The following is a 13254-nucleotide window of genomic DNA, read 5'->3' as shown; positions in this document are numbered from 1 at the left end:
GAGTCCAGTGCTTTTTTCCTTTCACTCTCCACCCACGGATTGGAATCCAACCGACGGAGAATCCACCAGACGCTTTGCGATCCCCCAAGACAGCATTGTCCTCTGGGACCACAAGGCAGCGGAGAAAAGAGAGAAGCATGTGAGACGTGGAAACAAAATGTTCTTGGCTGAGGGTGCACAGCCGTGGCCGGAGCTTCTCGAGGAGATGAGATGCAGCCAAAATCCTTAGATCAGAGCACGCTGATAAATCTTGCCCTTTACGAGCACTCTCCCACCTTCCCTGAACGTCACAGACAGGGATTAGGGGTGGCCTTGTGGGTTCTTCTGCAAGCGGTCCTGCGGGCCTACGGGCAAAGCCAAGGGGCAAAGCTTGGCCCGGCAGCAGCAGCGGCAGCAGCCAGCAGAGGCCCCGCGAAGCCTCTTGTTCCCTGCCGCTCGGCTGCGTCCCCGGCGATTCTCCCCTTCCCCGTCAGAGGGCGCTCCTCGGCCATATGTCGGCGGGCGGTGGCTCCGGGCTGTCCCGGCTCTGCTCCGCAGCTCCCCGCAATGAAGGCTCTGAGGGGTGTCAGCCGCCGCCCTCTGCCTCTGCCGCGGCTCTCTGCCGCGAAGTTCCCTTCCACGGCTTCATACGGCCGTGTAATACTGTTAATTTGCCGCGACCTCTGTGCTTAATTTTTGGTTAGGAACCTAAAAGAGTGCTTCAGCATCGCTATCCGGGCAATGTCACGCCTCTCCCTTCGCCCTGTTTTAAAACACGGGATGAAAAAAAAATGACTAAAATTCCAGAACACGTCAGTGAATGGTGAGTTTTCTTGAGTGTAAGCTGCTGAGATCTGGTGAATTTCTTTCATATTGCCATGTGATTAAAGGGGAGCATTTCCCAGTCCTGTTTAATTTCAGTAATTTCCTTGCATTGTTTAGTATCGTTTAGGCTTTCTTATTTTCATGTAACGCGTTGACGATGTCTGTCTGAACCTCTTTTTATTCCACCTATAGCCAGATGCTCAACTGCATGGTGTTGTGAAGCTAAAATTCAGATGGCAGTACGGAAGTGCTGAAGAAGTAAGAGGTTTTCCGCATAGTAAAATCTCAAGCAGACTGAATTTTCTCTTCCTGTTCTGCTTACCTACCTCTCTTCTGGTAATACTTTTTTCTTCATGCAACAAAACTGAATGTATTGGGATACATGCATCTCTTCTTTCTTTTTATCTATGAGATGGAAACAGGATAGTTAAGCTATTTGATGGCAGGTTGATTGAAGGATCAACTTAGGGCCAATAGAATGCATTTTTATGAAGCAGCATGACATCTCTTTTAACATCTGAAGGTGTATTCATGACTAACTAGGCTGTCCTCTTTTATTGTATGAGAAATGGCCAGCGTGGATTCATCAAAAGGAAGTCATGCTTGGTCAATCTGATAACCTTCCACTATGGTGTGACCAGCTGAGTAGGTGAGAGGAAAGAAGTGGATGTTGTCTGTCTCACCTTCAAGAATTTTGACACTGTTTCCCATACCATCCTCATAGGTAAGCTTAGGAAGTGTGGGTTAGATGAGTGGACTGTGAGGCTGAGAATTCAGAGGGTTGTGATCAGTGGTGCATAGATTCCTTGGAGGCCCATGGCTAGTGGTGTTATTTAAAGGTCAGTACTAGGTCCAGTCCTACTCAGTATCTTAATCAACCACCTGGATGAATGGACAGAGTGTACGCTCAGCAAATCCTCTAATGATACAAAACTGGAAGGTGTGGCTGACAATTTGGAAGGCTGTGCTGCCATTCAGGGAGAAATGGACAGTCTGGAGAGCTGGGTGGAGGATCTTTCTTTACAGATATTCAAAACCCAACATAATCTTGTGCAGCCTGCTCTAGGTGAAACTACTAGCAGGGAATGATCTCTAGAGGTCCCTCCCAAGCCTTACGACTCTGTGGTTCTGTGATTGTGCTTAGAAGGGAATATCTCTGTTCTCTGCTACTAGCTTTTGATGCTTGGCAATCAGCTGAGGCAATAGACTACAATATTTGTTATAAAATGTTTTGGGGATCCAAATTTAGCTGCCATATATAACTGGTTTTGCCTATTGCCTTGTGGGCACTAGGGCTGCTCCCCAGACAAGTCCCAGTTGTCCCATAGATGCCAGAGTCTGCAAGGGATCAGCAGGGAATCAGTAGGCAATTTAGGCTGATCACTGTCAGTGACCATCTACTGCTATTGCGCTTTTCTGATGACTCATATAATTGCCTTTTTTGTCTCCATTTTATAGAGGGAACAAACATTGCTTCAGCGGCAGGAAAGAGGGAGTGGAAGTGAACTGAAAATGTCTGCTTTCTAAAGGAAGGAAAAAAGTCAAGAGGTTTTCTTCCAAAGATGACTGCTCTTCAGGTACATTGGGTGGGATCCAATGAAATACTGTATGTGAAGTGCACTCAAAATAAATTCAGGGTAAGTTCACATTAGGCATCCTTTTTTTCCCAAATTCATAAGCATTTAGTTAGAGTTTAAACATGTCTTTTAGCTACATGAGCCATAAGTTCAGGTGTTGAAATCAAAGCAATAAACCCTAAATAGTTGCAAATTCCACCACAAGATACACCAAGTATTTATATTGTTTTTATTGTAATTGGCTTGCTAAAAGGATAAATACATATGGAATTTCAAAGATTTGTTTACTGGGTTATATAGTCCTACTCATTCCTTTGGGACTGGTTGTAAGTAAAGGTACGTCTATAGTGTTTGCAGTACAAGACACATACTGTGTACAGCTTGTCAGGGGCTTGTAACTGTGAAAACAGTTGCAAAACATCTGCGTTGCTTTCCTGGAGAAGAGACCTTTGAGTTAAAAATCCCAGCAGAAATGGCCCCAAAAATGTGAAAGAAAGAATACGTCTACCCTCTGTATTTTCTGTTCTGCTTTAAAACTAAAACAAATAGTAAAACATGTCCAAAAAGTTGCACTCAGGAGTATTCTATCAAAAAATGCAAAGTCTTGACATTGAGGATCAGGAATAATAAAAACCACATAACTCAAGCTTCTGAATGGCAGTCGTGAAATGAAGGAGATTGAGCAATTAGACAGCCAATGGTTTCAGAGAAAAGAGGACATTCAAAGTGAAGTGAATTACCTTCATGAGGTACACGAGAACAAACGGAAGAGATTGTATTATTAGGCTGGGGAGGTAGCAGCACTCGTTAGAAAGTCCCTCTGATAATAAATTGAGATAGAGATTAAATTAACAGACAATTAGCATGTTTGAAACACTGAATATGCTTTTGCATTCATCTGAACAAAAATAATAAACAAAGAGAATTGAGGGGGGGGGAGCAAAGAGTAAACACAAACATGAATAACCTACTAAAAAATGTTATGTGGGGGGAAGAAGACAAAAAAGGATGAAACAAGATACAGGAAATCTGGGCATATATGGGTCATCTGGGTGATACACATCCTTCAGTGCTAATGACAGTGTTTCTGGAATACTTTTCTGCCTTGTGTAACTATCTGAAAATTGTGGGCAACTGTGGAAGTGCTAAAAGGTGGAAGGAAAGGTAATACCACAGTGCTTCTCTAGAATAGAAAGCAGACCAATTATACAACAGTCACACTGGGTCTGTGGTCCTAGCTCTCCTCAAAGGGTAGAACCAGTATTTCAGCTCAGACTTTAGTCAATGGAGAAGAAATGCACAGATACAGGGGAGATGCTGGAGAGGGAGATCAATGGGGTACTCTTTTGCTTGATATTAAACATCCAGGATTAACACAGCAAAATGCAAATGATGCGAAAACTTGTAGTGTGAAAATGTATTAGTGTATCACACCACAGTTTCAAGAGTAAAGCCAAAATTCTGCAGTGCTATAAAAAAATATCCCAACAAAATAAAAATTCCTCGGGCAGGATGCCACTGATTTTGTCTTTTGTATACTGAATGAACTGGGGAGATACAAAAGAAATCATGAGATTCATTTGCTATTTTTAATACAGAGCAATGAATTTTAGTCCTTAAAATGCCCCAGCGGGTGTGTATGTGAAATAAAAAAGATGCATGGAAATTCAAGATGATGAACAGCTCAACAGAAACTTGCAATCTACTGGCATTATGAAGAATATCAGGATATTATTAATTGTGGTAATTTTTTCCTTTTTCAGGAGAGAGCTTTTCTCTGTTGGGAATGTAAATATACTCACTGCAGCTTTATTAAAGGGTTTCATAACTAAATTTCATTAAAGTGAAGATCTGCAGCATTTCATCATGCCTCTAATGTCTCGTTTGGACAGATCAGCTCCTTGATCTAAGCTTGTGATACTTGTGCAGCCCTGATTAAAGGAAGCATTTATATTCAGAAAGAGCTCTTAGTATCAGGCACACACACACGTGATTTTCTAAAGGGGAAGGGCCTGAAAAAACGTATTTAAATTCTTGCTTCACTCAGGGGTTGCTTCTGGTCTTTCATAATGCTATGAAACAGAAACAACTGTGATGATTACTGAAGTGTGAGCTGTGAACTGCAGCGATTTCAGCTGGAGATGCCCTTCTCTAAGCTTCTGACTGACCCTGCATAGCCTGATGCCAAAAGTAACTGAGACACTAGGTTTGTTTCTTCCCTCTTTCTTCCTTTCTTTCTTTCTTCCTTCCTTCCTTCCTTCCTTCCTTTCTTCCTTCCTTCCTTCCTTTCTCTTTCTTTCTTTCTTTCTTTCTTTCTTTCTTTCTTTCTTTCTTTCTTTCTTTCTTTCTTTCTTTCTTTCTTTCTTTCTTTCTTTCTTTCTTTCTTTCTTTCTTTCTTTCTTTCTTTCTTTCTTTCTTTCTTTCTTTCTTTCTCTTTCTTTCTTTCTTTCTTTCTTTCTTTCTTTCTTTCTTTCTTTCTTTCTTTCTTTCTTTCTTTCTTTCTTTCTTTCTTTCTTTCTTTCTTTCTTTCTTTCTTTCTCTTTCTCTCTCTCTCTCTCTCTCTCTCTCTCTCTCTCTCTCTCTCTCTCTTTCTCTCTCTTTCTCCCTCTCTCCCTCTCTCCCTCTCTCCCTCCCTCCCTCCCTTCCTTCCTTCCTTCCTTCCTTCCTTCCTTCCTTCCTTCCTTCCTTCCTTCCTTCCTTCCTTCCTTCCTTCCTTCCTTCCTTCCTTCCTTCCTTCCTTCCTTCCTTCCTTCCTTCCTTCCTTCCTTCCTTCCTTCCTTCCTTCCTTCCTTCCTCCCTTCCTCCCTTCCTCCCTTCCTCCCTTCCTCCCTTCCTCCCTTCCTCCCTTCCTCCCTTCCCTCCCTTCCCTCCCTTTCCTCCCTTTCCTCCCTTTCCTTCCTTTCTTTCCTTCTTTTCAACTTGAGGACCAAGCAGTGCACAAAAATTTTAAAAAAAGATCATATAGATGAAATATTTTGTTCAGCAGTAGAGCACAAAGAAGCATTTTCAGGTCTGTCCTGGGATAACTGTATTTTGTGGAAATAATGCTGTTACATGGGAGGAGGCTCTCACAGTGTTTAAAGTTGCCTGTCTCAGGCTCCCTTACACTGCTGACATTGAACTTCCAGAACAGGTTTTGTTCCAAAGAAAGCCAGTCAATACTTCTGCTTACCTAGCATGGGGCAAATGAAACATCTAACACCAAGAACCTACTAATCTACACCAGCTGTCCTATTTTTCAGTTTTACTGCTATATGTGATGGCCCATTCTTATAAAACCAGTGATGGAAAAACAGAAGCTCCACCTAACCTTGGGTTTCCTGATCTGTTGGTCCACAAGTAAGATTTATGAGGACAGGTGGTCATGAAGTGAAAGCCTGATTGTGGCTTTGCTGATCCTAAACTAGCACTCACCTTTCCTAAGTGGCTTGTGGCACTTGTGCTACACGTTAATTCAAGGAAGTTGTGGTGGGCATGAAGTTGTCTCCTCCACTGCATAGGATCCATCTCTGATCAGCTGGTAGATGCTGTAAGCTGTCAGGTTCCACTGAGATCTCTCTCCAAGCAGCCTCTACACTCCTGGGTCAGCACTGTGGTTGAGGAGAAGGCAGGCAGGGTATGGTAGGGTCCTTCTGGCAGCTCACACTGAGATCTGCCAAAGAATGCCCAAGGCCAGGACAGCTGGCCTGCTTTAGGGCAGAGGACACGAAAAGGACAACTGTGCTCAGGGTACTGGCCACCAAGCTGCTGAAGACCTGCAAAGGAAACCTGTAGGGCCTTGGTGTGGAGGGAAGTTGGGAATACTTCTGCTTCTGCCTCTACTTCCTCTCCATTTTCCCTTTCTTGTTATCTGTTTTTCTCCTCAGAGTATTTCTTCCTCAGCCCCCACAGCACCACAGGAAATCTCACCCACTCTGCCTATTTTTGCCCCCTGGAATGTGGGCAGGTATACCTGCCCTGTGTGCCTTAGCTCAGAGATGCATCATGAAGCAAGCACTTTTGTTCAGAGTTCTTTTTAAAGCTATTAAAAAAAAAGAGAGAGAGAGAGAGAGAGAAAAAAAAAAGAAAAATAAAAGAGAAAAAAGAAAAAGAAAAGAAATGAAACACGCACCCTGAAGCCTGAATAGCAGCATTTCTATCATCTGTTGTCATGACACACAGCTGACGTTGTTGCAAAGCAGTAAGGCTGACTGCTAGATGGGTTTAATTTTGGTGCAGAAATTTGCTAGAAGAAGCTTTCAAAAATATCTCTGGGTGGGAGGAAAACAGGTGGGTGCTGGTTATGTGTATGAAGCAGGAGGAAATAGTTGTCAATCTTACCTAAGCATTACTCCACATCCATCAGCCCTTTGCTACCCTCACTACTTGATGGGGGAAATAAGTGATACCATCTCTCCTCCTTTCTCATGTTGCTTCTGGAGAAGGTGCTGATGGGTCCCAGCATGCAAGGAGATCAAAGTATGGGGTGAGTTAATAGCACCATGGTTGTCTTGGTCAAGATGCTGTCTGCCCACATAGCCTCAGTAAATATGTCCACACAGGAGAGTGATCTCAGTATCATCCCCTGGAGCCAGGCAATGGTGAGACCCACCTAGGAGAGACTTCTGGCCCAGTAACATCTGTAATAACAATTGATATTGGAGTTGGGTGGTGAGTAGTTTGTGGTCTGTAGGGACTCCTAGACTGAGCATAATTTCTGTGGTTGTCCATGTAGGTGAGTGGACTCAGTAGCTCAGGCAATCCAGTCAGCCCTGTGTTCCTATGCCGCATGCACAGTTTTGTTTCAGAAATGTCATTCCCTATCAGTGTCCCTATGTAAGTCAGACACAGACTAGTTTTTAGACATTCCTCAGCAGTCATAGCTCCTGCTTGCTATGAAAGAGTGTAGGTGGTCAGTAATATTCTGTAAAAATCACTCTGCTAACCCATTTGAAGCTCATTTTCTTCTACTGCAACTACCCTCTATTAGTATATTTCTCATCTCTGTTAGTCATCTTGACTAATGACTTTACTCATCTATACCAGTTTACTCATTTCAATACTTTCCTAGATCACAGGAACATTTTGTGACTTAATTAAGTGATCATTTAGAAGTTCAGAGTTCTTCGAATGAGAAGTGTTATATTTTATAAGAGCAAAATACTATGATTACATGACTGAAAAACATCATTCAATGTAAGGACTATTTTTTCCCTTGACATTTGGTGTTTGGACATCTACAGTGATGATGGTGGCAAAAATGGAACTGAAGAGTCCAGCCATCAGCACTGAGAAGTTTGAGAGAGGACATCCGTGATGCTGCTGAAGGTGGTTGCATAGACTGAGACAGAGGCAGAGGAAGAAGATGAAGAGCGTACATGGAGAGGAAGTGCACTGGAAGAGAAGGCCATGCAAGCTTGTGTGAGCAGAGTCATTAAGAGCTCTTGTGGAGTAAAACTTCTGCCTGAAGTAGTCATAAAGCCAAGGCTACTATAGCATTTTATTTTATCCCATTTCCACTGTGTTTTGACTTGGCCTGAAAAACTGTCTTTTCCCATACCACCGCTGCTGTTCTTCCAGTGTGTGAAATGGTTTATTTGAAGTTCTTCCCTTAGGGTTCCCACATGAGGAGCCTTGTTGAGTAGAAAATTTTATAGCAACGTATCACTTGCATCCTTACTTTGGTTTGTTTTGTTAATCTTATTTTTTTATTTTAGCTCCCTCTCTGTGTACTCCTCCAATTCTCCTACTGCTTTCTGCTTCCAGCCTGTACTCTGAATATCCCATAACGTGCTCAATAAAAATTGAATAGTTTCCACTTAGAATTCTAAAAATGGTTTGGCATTTCCAGAAAGTGACAGCGCCAATATTATCGTCAGTCTCTTATGCAAATTGACACCCTGTTGCTACTTAACAAAGTATCTCATATTCTTCCAAAACCAGGCTTCACAATCTTGCACTCAGATACTCTAAGACTTCTGGCCTTCCTACTGGAGGTGCTCAGGCCGTTGGAATTAATTGTTTGCTGCTGGCCAGAACAGATACTAATGATAAATTGCTATGAGCTCTTGTCCTCTGAGGAGCTGTTCATATAAAACTTTTCCTGCTTCACTGTGCATGCATCTGGCTCAGCCCATCAGAATGTGGCATGCCATGCCATTCTGTTACCAAAAATGTTCAGTTCCAATCTTGAAAGCCAATTCATGTTTGGTGGGTGACATAAGGTCTAAGGGGTGAAACTTGGGCTGGCTACATGGCATGATAGGCTCTCTTTTGCACAAGAAAAGACTATCATGCTTAATTTTTTTTGTTTCAATCTTAACTAAACTCAAGAGGGCTAGGGGGAAAAAATCTGACTTTATAATAGAAGAAATACAGCCATCTCTGAAAAATATGGGCTCTGGTTGTAGGAATAATCTAGCTTCTCATGCTAAACAAAGACATTGATTTTCCTTTCCTTCTAGGTATCACACTTAACATGACTTTTCCAAGCCTGGACGTAGCATTGTTCCTATATAAACAATTCTGTCTTTAGCAGCAAGGTTGCTTTTCTTTATGTGAATAGCACCCATGCACTTTCAGTCAGAATACCCTAACCAAGAAAGGACTTGATTACATTTTAAAGCGTGTTTTCCTCATAAACTCTCCACTGTCTGCTCCAGACTGAAGACAAAATGACTGCCTGTCTGAAGACAACAGATGTCTCAGAGATGTAAACGTTCATCACCCTTGAATCAAAGTGCCAGCATAGCTGAATATACTGTCTTATAAAGATAATATCAACTGTCTTTGTGTTTGTTTGCTTTTTGTGTAGGGGTTTGAAAATGCTTGTGATATTTAAACACCTCTTTAGAGTCATTACAAGATATTGTGCAAATATAGTAATTTTCCCCTAGTAAGCAGGCATGAAAGGCACATTAGCTTATCAGAATTAAACAGTTCCAGAGGAGGCCTTGATGTCTGTCAGGTGAATCATCTAATCTCCACATTTAATGTATTGAACTGGGTAAGTAAGCCATTTTTTGGGAGATGTCTAAATATATATTTCCCTGAGAGGCTTTTTTCAGTCTCTTAAGGTAAATAAATAATGTTTGAATAAAGACTGGGGTTGTTTTTTTGTTTTGGGTTGGTTTTTTTTTTTTTCTTTGTTTGTTTGTTTGGTTGGTTGCTTTGTATAAAATACATTATTACCTGAATAAGTAATTGTGGTATAACCACACCAAATATATTTAATTCTGTGCATTATTCCCTGTAAAACCACCCATTGCCAAGTTGCATCAGCCATTTAAGATTTAATAATCTGTTGTGAGGTATTTCCCTCTCCTACTTAAGAGAAAAGGGAAGGCAAAAAGCAGATACATAACCCACAGTCAACAAAATTGCCATGCCTCTTAGGAATGTTTAAGTTATATCATACTCTGACAAAATTCAGGATGTTAAAACGCAAACCCAGTGTCATGTCCTTAATTCACCCCTTGTCCCTTTTCTTATTGTCATGCAGAAGAACACAGCCATTTCTGCTGTGAATCTTTTCAACACTAAGTTTCCCAACTGCATTTTTAAGATGACTTATTCAGGCTATTAGCTACATCCAGAACTGTGAGGGTAGGTCATCTAGTCCATCTCTGCCAAAGTGCAATTAATCCCTACTGCACATTTACAAGGGTTTATTCCACTTAATGTAATGCCCTGTGTGAGCTTGCTTACTCTTTACCTTTGCTTTACCACTGAATTATTTTTTTTAGGCTAGGAATATGTTTTAAAAATCAGATTTAATCAGAATCTTTCCCCTAGCATAATTAATTTTGTACTAAAAAGGGTGCTTTGTATTTTCCTACAGCTGCACAATGTCCTTTGCTCTATTTTCTTTTCCTTCCCTTCCCTTCTCAAAAGGCAGCATCTGGAAGTGTTATCCTCTTCTCTTACTCTGTGGAGCAAGGCAAGAAGTACTGACCAGCCTTTGCCTTCCTCTTTGGGATTAGTCCTTTACTCCCAGATCTCTCTTGCAAGGCTGTTGTGCTTCACCACCTGCTTGGGAGTACTGTGCCCTCAGTTTGTCTGCCTGGCCTAGCTTCCTTGCTTCTCAGCACTGACAAGCTTAGTGTTAAGTTTATTGGGGAATTTATTTAGAAAGTGGTTTAAGGTCAGACACCATCCATATCTTTCTGCCCTTCTTTACAGCTTATACCTTGGCAGTCCTACTGGAAGTGGAAAACTTGCTTCATGATTTGAGCTGAAAGCATGTGCCCTAAGTCCATGTGCTACCCAGTCTGGTCTGAAAACCAGATCGTCTGTTTGGTCTTTGTTATCTTTCCCCAGGGCAGGACACCTAAAAGACCAAATCTGTCTGTCTCCATGGTACCTGCTTCTCCTCAGCAACATTGCCCCTGTCTAAGACAAGCTCTTCATATAAAATGCACAAGATTTGTCTTGACCATGATTAATGCTGATAACATCTTCATTACTAGATGGTGCCATGGTTTCTGGGCACTGGGAGAGGAACAGATACACTACAGGGATCCTGCACCACAGACTTACATGTGGCCACATCAGAGCAAACCTATGATGGATTTCCTGCTTTGCCTGTTTTGCTGTGTAGCTGTTTGGCTAGGCTGCTTCTTTCTCAACTGAGAAAGGGGTCTGCCAACTCACTCTCTGTGTTGCCATTGATTTTGCCCTCCCTACATTGGATTTTTGCTACAGTGGGAAGGGAGAAATAGAAGGAAGAAGCATAGAAAATATTTTCAGAAGTTTTTTTTTTTTTCTGTATAACATGAAAGTGATGAAAAGCACTATTGGGAATGCATTTATTAAAATTAAGTAGCAGTATGACTTTTGTACACCTGATGGCCAAGAAAGATGACAGGGTATTGCTGTGGAGTCCACTCTGCTCTATGAAGCTGGGAATGAATTGCAATATCTACTAGCAGCTTTTCACATTTCTTTCATTTTATTTCCCTTACCTTTAACCATGATGTGAAATTGAGCCAGGAAGGAACTGCTTATTAGCCTTGCTAAGTGTATTGTTCATGGCAATTCTACACAGTTCTGCTGGCATCCAGAGGACTTGAGCAGCACAGGCTTGTTTTGGAGACTGTGGTGGGGTGGAGTTAAGCTGTAGTTCCTAAATGTTGCCTGATTTCTGAACACAGGTATCTGGAACTCAGATCCTCCATTAGTTTATAATTATAGGGAATTTTGTTTGAATGACTGATTTAATTGATAGTACAAATATTTAAATGCTAAGCACAAACATTTATATTGTTATTAATAGTATAATGAGGTAAGTGAAAGGGCTAAATGACCTGTTCTTATTTAGACAACGCAGCATGCTTTTTCTGTTTATATTTTTCCATATTTTGGTTATGAACAAAGAACAATAAGTCATAAGCATTTTCTACTTGATTCATCCTTTGTAAAGAAGAGCAGCATCCCCATTCTGCAGGTGAGTAAACCAAAGACAAAGACTGTGCCTATTTGTCTAGTGTGTCTAGTGTCTATCTGTCTCTGATACACGAGCACAGCAGAACAAAATTAATTTCAGCAAACCAGTGCCAGAGAGCACCACAGGAGGGAATATCAACATTTTGTAACAGCTTCTGGATCTGCTTGCACTGTGATTCAGAACTAGCTTGTGCAGGGGCAGGACCTGAATAAAAGTTAATAAAATGTGTTTCTAAATGTAATGCTTGAATCACATTATTTGACTTTGGTGAGACTTCGATTTTGATTTAAAATAGGCTTTCATTCCGGTTTTGGAATGCAATGTGATTTACCTGATCCAATTTAAATTCACACCTTGAATTAGCTCAGATACTTTCCCTCAGTATCCCCATGCAGGCAAGACTTAATTCTGTTTTCTGAGCCTTGTCTTTTACTTTCTCTTCTCAGTGCCACCGAGAGGTTTTTTATTTCTGTACTTCCTGTGCTGCTGCATGCCCTGCTATCACATAGTTAGTTTAACTAGCTGTTAAAAGGTTTATGGTGTTAGCAGATTTTCTCTTAAAAAGCTGGTGATTTAAAAGAACAGGCTGAAATACTAATTGACAGAGTAAAAATGATGAAGAGATGGAGTAATTATAACCTGAAAAGTAAAGAAATTGCAATGCAACCACCTGGGGGACTTGTCAGTTTCATTAAGGCTGGGGAATGAAGAGAGAGTGTGAATACGGGCTTTCAGAGATCGTTTCTCTTGCTTGTGGAATGTGAATGAGCTGGGTTTGCACTTGGTGGCAGTGCTCTCCTACGCTGCTAGCAGCCCTGGCTGCCTGGATGGTGCTGCCTGCGGCAGATACAGAGGGGGAGTGAAGGCTTTGCACACTCAGGTGCTCATAAGGTGCTTAATATTATTTTAAAAATTAATTTAAAATAGTGCTTCTCTGGTCTGATAGAACTTTACTGGTTTAGAGCTTAGTTGCTGTCTAAAGGATTTCCTAAAAGGACATAGAAAAAAGCGGTGGTGGAGATGGCTTAAAATTCAGGAGAGGGGAAGCCTCTGTCACATTCAGAGTTCTATAAGAGCCAAGATAGATATTGGGAGGGAAATGGATGGGATGTTTTAGGGTCATACAAGAGAGGGGAACAAGGGGCAATAGAATGCCTGTCAAATGCACCATTCCTTGTGTACTGGAAATCTTGCATTTTGACAGTCTCCCTGCTGGCTGCTGATGACAAACGACAGTCCTCTATACCACTTCAGGATTGGCTCACCCACAGCCTTGCAACATGTGAGCTGCCGATCCCTCTGGTACATTTTTACCTGCAGAAAGGTAGAGTGAATCACAGAATCATAGAATGGCCCTAGCTGGAAGAGACCTTAAAGACAGTATCACAGTTAAGCACTTCCAAGGATGAAGCATCCACAACTTCCCTGGGCAACCCATGTCAGTGTCTC

General features: G+C 41.7%; 1 long non-coding RNA gene across 7 annotated transcripts; it reads left to right on the top strand.

Moving 5' to 3' along the window:
- The first annotated feature begins 44 nt into the window (after positions 1 to 44).
- On the top strand, positions 45 to 9460 carry LOC135193161 (uncharacterized). Of its 7 annotated transcripts, none has more exons than XR_010309118.1 (6): positions 45 to 802; positions 997 to 1140; positions 1371 to 1528; positions 2263 to 2381; positions 6806 to 6846; positions 7604 to 9460. It is a non-coding gene; the product is annotated as an uncharacterized LOC135193161 (long non-coding RNA). The 7 variants fall into 7 exon arrangements; XR_010309119.1 differs by having other exon boundaries at positions 6803 to 6846; XR_010309115.1 differs by having other exon boundaries at positions 2263 to 2441.
- Positions 9461 to 13254: the final 3794 nt, after the last annotated feature.

This window comes from Pogoniulus pusillus, chromosome Z (assembly GCF_015220805.1).
Source record: "Pogoniulus pusillus isolate bPogPus1 chromosome Z, bPogPus1.pri, whole genome shotgun sequence".
In the NCBI taxonomy this organism is placed as follows: Eukaryota; Metazoa; Chordata; class Aves; order Piciformes; family Lybiidae; genus Pogoniulus; species Pogoniulus pusillus.
The sequence above is the reverse complement of the archived record's forward strand: the minus strand, read 5'-3'. Positions and strand labels throughout refer to the sequence as shown.